We start from the raw sequence: 12,623 nt of genomic DNA, 5'->3' as shown, positions 1-12,623 counted from the left end.
GCCCACACTGGAGCGATCCGATGGGGAAGGATTGCATCCTGCAGATAGGACTCACGTTGAAGAAGTTTGTGAAATTTTCCTTGTGAGTAGGGGATCCACTGGATCAATGGAAAAGGATGTAAGGACTCCTCCTCCTTTAAGAAAGGAGCAGCAGTAACAACATGGGATGAACTGACCTGCACTCCCCCATTCCCTGTCCCTCTGCACTGCTAGGGGAGGAGGTAGAGCTGGGAAGAAAAGGAAAGGAGGGGGGAGGCGTTGTTTTTAAGATCTGGTCTTGTTTCTCTTTATCCTTTTAAGCAACTGTTAATAAAATAAATTGCTTTATTCCCAAGCTGTGTCTGTTTTACCCGGGACCATGGTTGGTGGGTGCTCTCTGGTGGGTGCTCCCTCTCTGTTCTTGTCTTCACCCTCAGTCCTTTTATTATATTTTTCTCTTCTCCACTTCACTGGGAAAGGAGTGAGAGAGCGGCTGTGTGGAGTTGAGTTGCTGGATCGGCCTAAACCACAACAATAACTTACATTTTTATTTATAACTTTATATCCTTTTTTTGTAATTTTATCTTCATTATCCTACATATTAATGTGAGAGTTTGTACTGTCTGAGTCTTATAAATACAATTTTAAAGGCCATATCAATTAAGTGAGAGTCATCTTAACCTTATATTCAGGACTGAAATAATATTTATTTTATTGTTGCTCACCTAGTCTTAATAGAGAGATGATATTAAATAGATAGGGCTACAGAATAAAAATTCAAGTGGTGCAATTCTGTTAATGTTATTTTAAATAATTGAGGAAATAAAATTGTTTAGATTATACAAATGATTAATCTTCCTTTTTCTTCTTGACGGTAGAAGAGAGTTTCTCTCAAAAGCAGGTAGAAGGAGGTGGGTTTACCTGTCAAATTTACCAGTCTTTTGTCCAAATCTTTTTCCTGGGATCTGCAGTAGAGTAACATATAATAACTTCTTACTTTGTATTTTGTGTGAGAGCTACATTTAATGTACTTGTCACAAAGTCTGAACATTATAAATGCAATGCAATTCACATATTCCTGACGGGTATTATTTAAAAAAATAAAAATCAACTGCTGAATAATAAAGGTTTTCTTTTTGAAAAATGGTGGCTGTTTGTCATCATTATTTTTTCTGATTAAAGTGAACATGATCTGAATATTCATGATACTAATTTGACAAAGTGCACCTAAAAACATATTGCTCTAAGCTGTGATAGATTATCTTTATTAATTGCTTAAAGGTAATTAGAATTGATATATGTAGAAATAGGCTCATACACTCTTTGGCTGTTTTAATGAAAGAAGTGTGTCTATTTTTTTTAAGCGTAATTGAACAGGAGTGAAATAAATTAAAGACTTAATCACTCTGATATTCTATCCAGCTCAGTCTGTTGCCTTGTATCTCAAAAACCTTAAGAATCTCAAATTAATTTATTAGACACTTGACAGAATTCTTTCTGGGAGCAAGAACTCTTCCACAACATGGTTTGCAGTTGGATGAAATTAGATAACTTATAAAGTTATCATTTATGTTCTTGTAGCAATAAGGTGACATTCGCATGCCTCTCCTTCTGTGTCTGGGGTATTCTAGTACCTGTTTCTATCTGTCAGACTGACCTTAATAAAAGTTAAATTTTTATCACAAATTGGAAATGAAAATTTGGTACTAGAAAGAAGACTCCTGCATGTTAAATGAATGTTATGTTAAACTCCTGTATGTTAAATGAAGTTACAGGTATTAATAGATTTCTTGTAAAGCAGACAGTGCTTTTTAAGTCACCAAGAAAAGATATGTGCTTGTAGAATATTTTTTCTATATTTTTATTCTAAAATGCCTATAACCTTATACAATCTTTTAGTATCTCCTAAATTAATTACTAGATAGACTCAGATGTATATGCATGACAAATATTTTGTTCACTTTCTTCTCCAGCACCAGAGAAAGTTTAGCAGCCACCCTGAGCATGAAAGCCTTAAAGACTTGACTGGATGAGATGATTGCGGCTTTGAAACAAACACATTAAAACCGTCAAAACTGAAAGGTCTTTCAGTCCCTGAAAGCATGTTTTAGAAAAACGTATTTTTTAAATAGAAGGATACAAGAAAAGAAATGGAGAAACGGTAAAAATGTATAAAATATACATGTATATAAAATATATATGTAATATATATATAATATAAGTAAATATATAGAATGTGTATAAAATATATATTAAAAATGGTAGAAAAATGCTATAACTGGGAGGCAGGGAGAATGTCTGAGAAAATTCTCCCTTGTTCACTATTCTGTAGTAGATTGACTTTCTCCTTTATCCTGTGTGTAATACTTTGGATTTCAGCTGTATCTCAGGTTGTAACATCTCTGCAGTCTCCAGGTTTCTAACCGTCAACTCTAAAATTTGACTTCATGTCTGTCCTCTTTAGCAGTCTCTATACTATGCTTAGTCTAAAAGCTGCTTCTTTGAAACGAAGAGAGGAAAAGAAAAAAAAATATTCGAAAGAAAAGGTGTTACACAGTAAGCTATAAATGAACAGATGTCATCTGTGCAGTGAGGTTTTCATTCCTTTTTTCCTCTGCTGAATGTTGAAATCAAGTTTTTCCTTGTCCTGAAGAGTTCTTTGTCAGGTGTATGGTGTCCTGCTGCAAGATGCTTTCACTCACTCCTCTCAACACTCTTCTGTGCTATGTACAGAAACATAGTTATGCCAAAAAGTCTTGCCAGAACAGAAATTGATCAGACTAGAGGGATCACTTTGTTCATCGTGATGACTGACACTTGGTGTGCAGCAGAACATCTTCAATGGTAGTGAATTCAGAACACCACTATGACTTCTTCAGACAGTTAAAGAACAGGTGAGAACTTAGTTCAAGTCTCTTTCTTGAAACGGGCAGAGTAAATTTGAAACTATTACTTTCTCAGTGATTCTTACATTCTGAGCTAACGCTGAAAGCTGACAATACTAATGTTGTTATTTTGTGCACATAGCTTTCTTATCTTGTGTTGGTTTATGTTTTGTTTATTTTATTTTTAGTTCTTTTTTTTTAAATGTCCTAAAGTCATCTTAAATAGGATAGAATTTTTACACAGAAAAAAACTCTTTTTTTTCTTTTTTTTCCCCAAGGACAATGAGAAATCATTCTTTCAATGTACCTTTTATTTCTATATTTTCAATATACCATTTCTATGTCTCATACTTCCAGTGTTCATATTCTAAGGTATTATTTTCCACTTTCATCAAGCAGGCATTGGTACAATCTAGAAATTAGGGGGTTTGCATAGTACAAAAAATGATAATAAAACATAACTAGAACTAAACTTATGTTCTGAAATTACTAGGTACTTTTTAGAGAAAATATCTATTCAGGAGAGGAAAGCATTTGTTTAGAGGAAGACTTGCTTGCTGAAAGAACTCTGACACCCTGACCTCCTTCAGAAAGAGGAGATTGTCCTCAAGCTCTGTACCACTTTCAGTCTGAACCTCCGCATCACACAGTGGCCATCACTCATATCAGCATCTCAGAATAACATTAAATTTAACAGTGGTTATTTAAAAAAAGATTTTGATCATTTGCCTTTTGGCACTTCTTACAGGACCTAACACAGCTTATGATATTGGGAGTGCAGGGCCATGAAACAATATATTTTATTTTATGTCTTTTAAGATTTCTGTATGTAACTTTCTGGAACAATTTTTGAAAAAGCACAATTAAAAAGTTCATTAAAGAATACATTTTCCCTGTTATACTTATTATTTTTTTCCCTATAATTTTATGTGTGTTTTCTAAACACTTTGTAAAAAGTTCTACCATAAAAAACAAAACGAGCCAGCTTAATTAATGAAATTTAGCTCTTGGTTCTTACATAGTAAGAGAAAAGTGATAAAGCAAAACCACTGGATGTTTTATCAGACTTTCAAATTGAAGAGATGCAAGCCATGCAATCAGTTGACCTTGTCCTGCTTTCAAAGCAGGATAATTGTCTACAGAAAAAAAATACCCCAGCACACTATAAAGCTCTACATATAAACTCAGGAGTGGACTGTAGGTTACTCTTGCTGAAAAAATGTGCTGAAAAAATGAAATTTCCAATTTAACAAATCAGGCCTTACGTATTGTAAAGGACACTGCTATCATAAGAGGTGTGTGATGTTTAAAGATGTAAATTTGTATTTTAAACTCTTTTGCATTTAAGTTTCAACTTCTGTTTTCGCCTGTAAGCACAGTGAAGTAACCAGCCTGCCTGCTATTTTTCCTGTCTTTACAAGAAAGATAAAAGAAAACCTCTTCATGGGTCCGTCTTTCTTGACACATACTATTAAAATAACAGCACTTGACTCAGTATGCCAGATCATTCTTCCTTGCTTGAGGGTGACTTGTGTACAATTTAATATTATGAAGAGATACTTCACCTAATTGGAAATGCGCTAGCTAGGGAGCCAGAAGCAGTACAGTTTTATATTCACAGCACTGCACATGTACTAATTAGCTATCCTGAAACACAGGACTTATTAGCTCAAGCATAATGCTATATTAAAGCAACTGCACTATTTGTAGGATATAAGGCAATGTTCCTGCACTGTGCTGTGTAGCTTTACTTTTCTTTTTCCTTTTTTTTTTTGATGACTGTCTTGTACCACAAGAAGAGAGTTTGGATTTTTTTTTTCTCATACTCTAATCTTTCCTGATTTCAATTTAAGGACTAAGATAGTAGTGGCTTCAAATTTAGTGAGGCTAGAGATCAAAATATTTTGAAAATTAAGATTTCCATTTTGAAATCCTGAAATATTAATTTTGAAAATCTAAGTCTAAATTTTGTTTGTTGCTAAAGCATTAAATAACTGAAATTAAAAAAAAAAAGTATTATTTTAGGGTTTGTTTCTATCATCCATACCTCTTTTCTTCTTGTCAGAAGGAAGTAACTTGGTTTGATGGAGAGAGAGGTGAAGGCACACTCTCAGAGTATGCTCCTTGGGTAAAAATTGTCTCTATATGAAATGGTAATTGGCATATGAATACAAGAAAATAAGTGCCTATGTTGATAAAAATAGTAGTGTGGCTCTTGAGGATTATGTTTGGATTAAGGACACTATTAGCACCAAATCAAACCTATTTTTTCATCTGAAATATCTTCAGTTGCAAGTTGTGTGAACAAATAAAGTTGTGGAGCTTGGCTGACTGATGACAATTTGACTTGCTTGCAATGTTAATGAGAATGCAGAATGACAAAAGGGATTCTACTATTGTAAGATAAAAAACATTTTTTTCTTAGATTATGTACTCTGGGTGTAGTAATTTATTCCTGCATCCAAACTTATTAAGGAAGTAAGTGAGTTGAAAATATTAGGTTACTGGGGTGTCATGGTTTGATGTGGAGGGGGGGGTGGTTCTGGTGGCAGGAGAGGGATTTTGCTCCCTGCGACCTCCCCGGTTTTGGATCCGGGTTAGGCTTAGTTCTGGCCACCGGATCAGACTGCCATCCCCCTCGGGGTTGAGCCAATAGGGCGCCTCTGCGAATTGCCCTATTTAAGTCAGGACAAGGGAACCGGAAAAGGTGCTTCGCCCAGGATCGAGCAGAGAAGGGAGGAGGGCACTGCCCCCGCTCCCTGGCTCCCGGCCGGGCGGCTGCCTGCGTTGGGCCGGCGCCACCCACGGAGAATGGCGGCGGCGGAGCCAGCTGGGGAACTCGGGGGCACCCCACTCCCAGGGTGCCCACTGGGCTGAGTTCACCTGGAGAGGACTGAGATCTGAGAGAAACAGCTGCATCGACAGCAGGTCAGTGAGGATGGAGCGGGAGGAGGTGTGCCGGAGCCGAGTTTCCCCTGCGGCTGATGGTGAGATAGCAGGCTGCCCCCCTGCAACCAGGACGGCCTCGGTGGAGCAGCGACCCACTCGCAGCCTGTGGGAAGAAGATGCCTGAGCCCGAGGATGGTCGTGTTGGGGGCACGGCAAGGCAGAAAGGCATCTGGAGTCTTCGTGACGACCCACGCCGGAGCGAGTGGCTACAGCTCCCTAAGTACCCGAGACTGTGGTAAAGCCCACACCGGAGCAATCTGTGGGGAAGGATTGTTTCCAGTGGGCTGGACTCACGTTGGAGAAATTTGTGGATTTTTCCTCGTGGGTAGGGGATCCATTGGAGCAGGGGAAAAGGGTGTAAGGACTCCTTCTCCTTTAAGAAAGAAGCAGCAGTAACAGCACGGAATGAACTGACCTGCACTCCCCCAGTCCCTGCCCCCTGTGCTGCTGGGGGGAGGAGGTAGAGCCGGGAGGAAAAGGAAGGTGGGAGGGAGAAGGTGTCGGTTTTAAGATCTGGTTTTGTTTCTTTCTGTCCTCTCAAGTAATCGGTTTTTATTTCCCTTTGTCCTTCTAAGTAATCATTAATAAACTGTTTTGCTTTGAGAAAAGCGCTGCCTGTTTTGCCCAGGACCATGGTTGGTGGGTGCTCCCTCTGTTCTTGCCTCAACCCTCAGTCCTTTGTTTTTTTTTTTTCTCTCCTCTCTACTTTATTGGAGAAGGAGAGACTGTGTGAGTTTTAGTTGCTGGATCAGCCTAAAACCACGACATGGGGGTAGTAAATCGTTAATCTAGAAGAGGTAAAAAGTTGATTCAGTTTGAATTAAATTTTAAATTAAAAATAAGTCTAAACCTCTTCATTCCAGAAAGGCAAAATAGGTAAAATAAGGGAAATATTGTGAAGATAAGTGTGATTGAGGAGTTCAAGTAGATGCTTAATATCTTTCTCCCGGCGATGATTCTATAATTTTTAGAGATATCCTTCTCAGTTAAAGAAGTGAAATTTAAGAATTTGCTAAAGAAATGATCAATGAAGAACATCTAGCTCTACCATTTAGTGGCAGAAACTCTTGAAGTAAGAATTGCCCAAAGTAAAACCAATAATTGTAGAGATGAAGCATCTTGTTTAAAGAAAAAGAATGGAGGAAAATCATTATCATTACAAAACCAAGTATTTAAATAGAATATAGAAATAGTTATTATAATTCATAAAAATAAATGTTTCCTATTTTCAGTATGGTGATGGACAAAGAATCAACGTTGGTGTGTATAATGTTAAGCTATGAAAGAATTATCAGAACCATGAAAAACACTTTTCCTCAAAATCTTCACTAAAAGTGACTATTACTTATGTTTTGCTTTTAGCTTTTTACATAGAGTAGAGATTGAAGCTTTCTTCTTCCTCAGAATCTGTAATTTACATGAAGCATATGTAGTCACTTTCTATTGTCCATCAGAAAGTCTGTACAGAATTCTCTTCCTATTATTACTGCATTTCAAGCCAGACTTCATTACCCTGTTCATTTCCCTGCTTTAGCAAGATTTCAAAAATCTTCAGTAACACAGAAGGTTTCTTCAGGACAAATGCATTCTGCTAAAAGTAGAGACTAGATTAGTCACTAGATTGGGGGTTTTGCTTTTTCTTTTTTGCTACTTTTTTTTTTTTTTTTTCTATCTGACTAGTTACAAAAAAAGTCTGAAAGCTTGCTGGGCTTATGGAGACCATGTATTAACAGGTCTTGAAAAATGAATTCCATATAAGGAAAGTATCTGATGAGTTTTTTTCTTTTTCTTTATTTTTCCCCCTTATCTTGAAAGTGACAGAACAGCTCATAGCAGCTACAGTTAAAAAATATTAATAATTAATGAAATAGCTTAAGCATAAACTGTAATTAAAACTTGAGTTAAGATTATAAAATCAGAATATACTCACCTGAATAGAGATTGACCTTAGGGAAAAAAAAAAACAACAAACCCCCTCAGAAACCCTAACCACACAAAAAACCAAACAAAATTTAAAAGAAGAAAAGTCCTCAAGAATGTTTTTGTTTTTTTTTTCTATGAGAGGAGGTTGATTCCCATAAATATTCTAAACACAATAACCAATCAATCTACATTAATGTGTTCACAGTTCTGTGAAAGCATCTGCTGTATTTATTTGCTTACATACACGTCTATTTCTGTATGTGTATGTGTGTGTATTTATGTACGTATGTGTCTATACACACATACACACATATGTACATAACTACACACATGTGTGTGTACTTTGTCCTGAAAAATATATTCCTGAAATGATGTGAAGAGTCACTTCTACTTTAACCATTTGGCATCAATGTGGTCCTGCTATGATACGAATTTAGTGACCATGATGCAAAATGTTATCATACCAATGCTGTCTAATTTTGAATATTAACAAGGAGGATCATCTTTTGTAATATTCATCCTGACTGAAGCAAAGAAACCCCCTAAATTTTATGGTCCTGTTAGAATTTTTCAGTTTCATATCACAGGAAAATTACTATTATGGCTCTTTATCTCATGAAACACATTACCCTTCTCCAAATACTGAAAGAGCACACTTGTGGTGTTCTTAACGATTTAAATTAGATTCATTGATTGTGAGAGAGGAATTTTAGTATGCTGCCAAGAAAAAAAAAAAGAGCTTGAATAATATATTTGCAATTTGGAAACATGCCTTTTTCTGTCTTTATAGGAGGAACATCTTCTGAGGCTGCAGAGAAGCCTCCATGTAATGAAAATTTTCCGTATTTGGATGGGAACAGAATTCATCTAGATCATAAGAAAGCTGAACTGGATCAGATAAAGGTTCATCTAACACCATTAGCAAAACTGGTAAAAGCAGAATTACAGTGCTTTGCTGGGTGTCATACTTGAACTCCATTTTTTCACTGCTTACATTCTAATACTTTAGTTGTTTTTGCTTCTTAAATCACCTCCAAAATAAGGTAAGTCTGAAAGAGGTATTTTCAGTCTTAATTGAAACTGCTTTTCTTCCTGTAGAAATCACTTACCACTTTGGTTAGCAGACTGGTTCCTTATAACCATGACTGAGTCAACACACAGATTGAGAGACTGTTAGAAATTATAATCTCTAGTTGTTACTAATTTGTTCACCTCTGTTTTGCTTTCATTAATCAACTCTCTCAATGTTTGCAAATAATAGATAAGAAGTCTAATAGAAATGTGCATATATTAAATGCTAATGTTACCCTCTTGGGACTATTCACTCTGCTTTCTAGGAGACAACAGAATGTGGATTTGAATCATTTCATTTTAGGGCTTTAGACAAAGCTGTTCATGGGAAAAAAAAAATCTGTAGTTCATTTAATACATCCATAATTAATTTATATTTTTTTTTAAATTAAAAACCTATAATTAAATCTACAGGTTTGTACTTTCAGAATATTTATATTGACTTATAGTATTTAAGATGAAATTTTGAAGTAGTGTATTTATATGTTATTCAAATTGAGAAATATTTTATAAAACAATGTATGTTAGGTGACTACCCTGATAAACTTGTGCAATTAATATTTGGCTAAGCTGGTTTACTGGTTTACAAATGTTATTGATATGTTGCACATAATTGCTTGAATTTGTTGGAAAAAATAAATGCATTAAGTAAAGTCAAGAATTTACTGTTCAGATTTTAATCAGATTAACAAACTAATTAAATAATTATCATTATTCCAGTTTCATTGATTTTGATGCTGCAGGTTATGTACAATTAAGATTATTAGACCCATGTTTACTATTATCTACACAGTCCAGTTGTTTTATGATCACTCGTTCATTGCCCCTCTGAAGTCATTGGCATCAAGTGAGGGAGTTTTTGGAGTGTGGTGACATTGTAGTGAGGTTGAGGTTGTTTCCAGAAGGGTTTGAGGTTGATGATCCTTCCCTGATCACTGTAAGGTCTGCTTTATGTAGTTTTTATATATTTCCTGTCACAGACTATGTCTTGCTCTTTCTTCACTGGTTTGCAGTTCCATTTTTCATCTAAATTTGCTGTACTTGGTGTTTTTCATATTTGCTCATTACTCGTTTTCCATAAAACTTGCTGCGCCAGGTTGCATTTTTCTGAACAGTATTTGACCACAGGAGAGTTGTTTATAGCCCTTGTCCTCCCACATCAATCCGTGACTATACTATTTAGGCTTCTGATATCATCCTATGCATGAACTCCACTACACTTTTAATTAATTTATTATTTACAGAAACACAGTGTGTTACACTACACTGCTGTAGATACGTAAAAGCTAAAACAAGGTAAAGATGAAATAGCATTGGATAGATGCACTTACTAACTAAAGCAAACCTCTGAGAAGGTGAGATCAGTCTAGCTAAAGCCTGACACACTTTGAGGTGTATGTTAATGTCAAACCTGTGGCCTGTTAGAAGGAATGAATGACAAGACGGTGTTTACTGGACTATGAGGCTTGAATGGTCACATAATATCTATACGTTTTCTCTTGTGGATGTTCTTGTCTTACATTATTACTCACACAAAGTTATAGTTAAGTAAATATTTATCAAATATTATTTGCCGACACAGTTTTTAATGTTTTTTCTCCTTTGGGAGACAATTCTGTTGTGCTACAAGAGGAACCTTGCAGATTTGAAAAGGCATTCATGAAACATTGTTTCTCACTAATGCTCAATGCTGTCTTCACCTAATTTGGAAATATTTTTGCAAAGGGATGTCTTGCTTGTCTAAACAAAATCTACATCTTGATTTATAAGATTATCAAACCAAAAATGCAGATTTAATGAAATAATAAAAGTTAGTAGTACCTTAATCTGCAGATTCCATTCAGAAATATTGCAAGTTTTATGCCTACAGTTTCTGTATAAAAGTGAGGATAGCAAATGGGAATTGTGTAGATTTCTGAAAGAGATGAATCTCGGTGACAAGGTATAGCATTTGGGCATGCACTATGGTCAATCTCGGTTACTATGTTTTTTAACAACAACCTGAAAATTGTGAGAATCCTAATTATTCTTGAGGTGACGATCACCTATGACAAAAAGCTTGGATGTGTAATATTTCTTGTTTGCTTGTTTGTTTTTTTTCCCCTACCAGACTAAAAGATCAATTTCTGTAACAGTATAAGTGAATTTCTATATTGCTCCATGTTACTGATAAAAGATGCCAGAAGATTTGTTTAAATCTTGATTCTTTCAGTAATTCTGCAGCTGCGTTACTTTGAAATGCCATGTGCAATCAACAAAGTGTATATTTATCTATGAACTCAAGTTTCATCCAATTATCTACCAGCCCATTTTGAATAGTAAAAAGGAAGTTATTTCTATGCTTGAATAGAATTGATTTATGCTTTCAATTAAAAATAATTATTTCAAACCAGCTATGATTCTGCAGGCTCTATGTTTATGTGTGCAATCACGTGTGTATGTGTGTCTAGTACAAATGAACAGATCTTTAAATGTTGCATCTCGGTAATTTAAAATATAATTCTTTTTCCAACTACAAGAACAATCTATTCTAACAACTAAAATAACACTGAGGTTTACAGTGTGCAGTTTTTCTTGCATAAATAGTAATAAAAAAGTCAGTTCAGTGAGAATTTATTAACGTGTAGCAAAATTTTTACTCAAACCAAATAAAATTGTCACTGCAAATGTCTGTGGCTCCAGCAGTGCATATCTGTAGTTATTGACAACATTGACAATGATTTAACACACATTGCAAAAAGCTACCTCTTATTTCTCCAAGTCTCTTACATTCCTTGAGTTTTGGTTTGACCTTTTTTTTCTACAGAAAAACTATTATGATACAAATGTGGATTTCCTTATAGTAAGAACCTGTCAAATGCAAACAATGCCATACTGTGTCTTAGTCTAAGTAATGTAGAAGTCACTGATTCTTCACACTACAGACTTTATTTCTCACCTTCCAGGAAACTTCCAATGTTTCCTAGGAATTCAGTATAATTCAGGAAACTGGAAGGTCCCGACGACAACAGTTATGTTTTTTTTCTGTTGGTGAGTTTTGGAGGAGAAAGGGTGTTAGTCGTGGTTGTTTTGTTTGTTTGTTTGTTTGTTTTTTATTTCATTTTTCTGGTTTGTTTGTCTATTTTTTAAATAAGATTAGGGTTATCGGAAAAAGTTAAAGCTGATTTTCAGCATATCAAGACACTTAGTAAAACTCTGAAGTCTTTTTAGAATCTTTCAAGAGAGAATCAAAATGAAAGAGGCAAAAGTAAAGTTGTTCCCATTTCAAATTATACAAAATGGATGTATAGCAGTGCAACTACTTCTCTAGGAGATTTATTTCAAATGACACTAATTATTTTGTACTTGTAAATCGTATCTTTAGAATAACTCCTGTTATTCTCTGTGAAATGCTTTTCTTTCTTTCTGTTCTGGTCTTGCCCCGTATGTGCTTAGCTGATTTTGGTTCCTCAGAGAAAAGCAGTTCTCTCTGTTGTCTGATCTCTTATGTTGCAGGGACCAAAGAAAGAAAAACTTCAGATTTTCTTTTTTTTTGCGGTGTTTTGCTTGTCAGAATTTGAATATAAGTAAATAGGTAAACAATAGCCTACTTAATTATAATGCTTGTTATAATATACGATGCAAGATTTGTGTATTTACATGCACGTTGTGTAGGCCTTCATAGTTGAATAGCATTATTCGACCAAAATAGAAGCAGTTTAATAAAAATTTTACCTTGATGATGACAAATGACTCTGCTCTATAATGTGCTTTTAATTCAATCGAAACTGTGATTCTGTGATAACACTTAATGAAAGAATTTATAGGGAAATATAC

This window comes from Tauraco erythrolophus, chromosome Z (genome assembly GCF_009769465.1).
Source record: "Tauraco erythrolophus isolate bTauEry1 chromosome Z, bTauEry1.pri, whole genome shotgun sequence".
Taxonomy (NCBI): domain Eukaryota; kingdom Metazoa; phylum Chordata; class Aves; order Musophagiformes; family Musophagidae; genus Tauraco; species Tauraco erythrolophus.
This window is presented reverse-complemented; position numbering follows the sequence as displayed.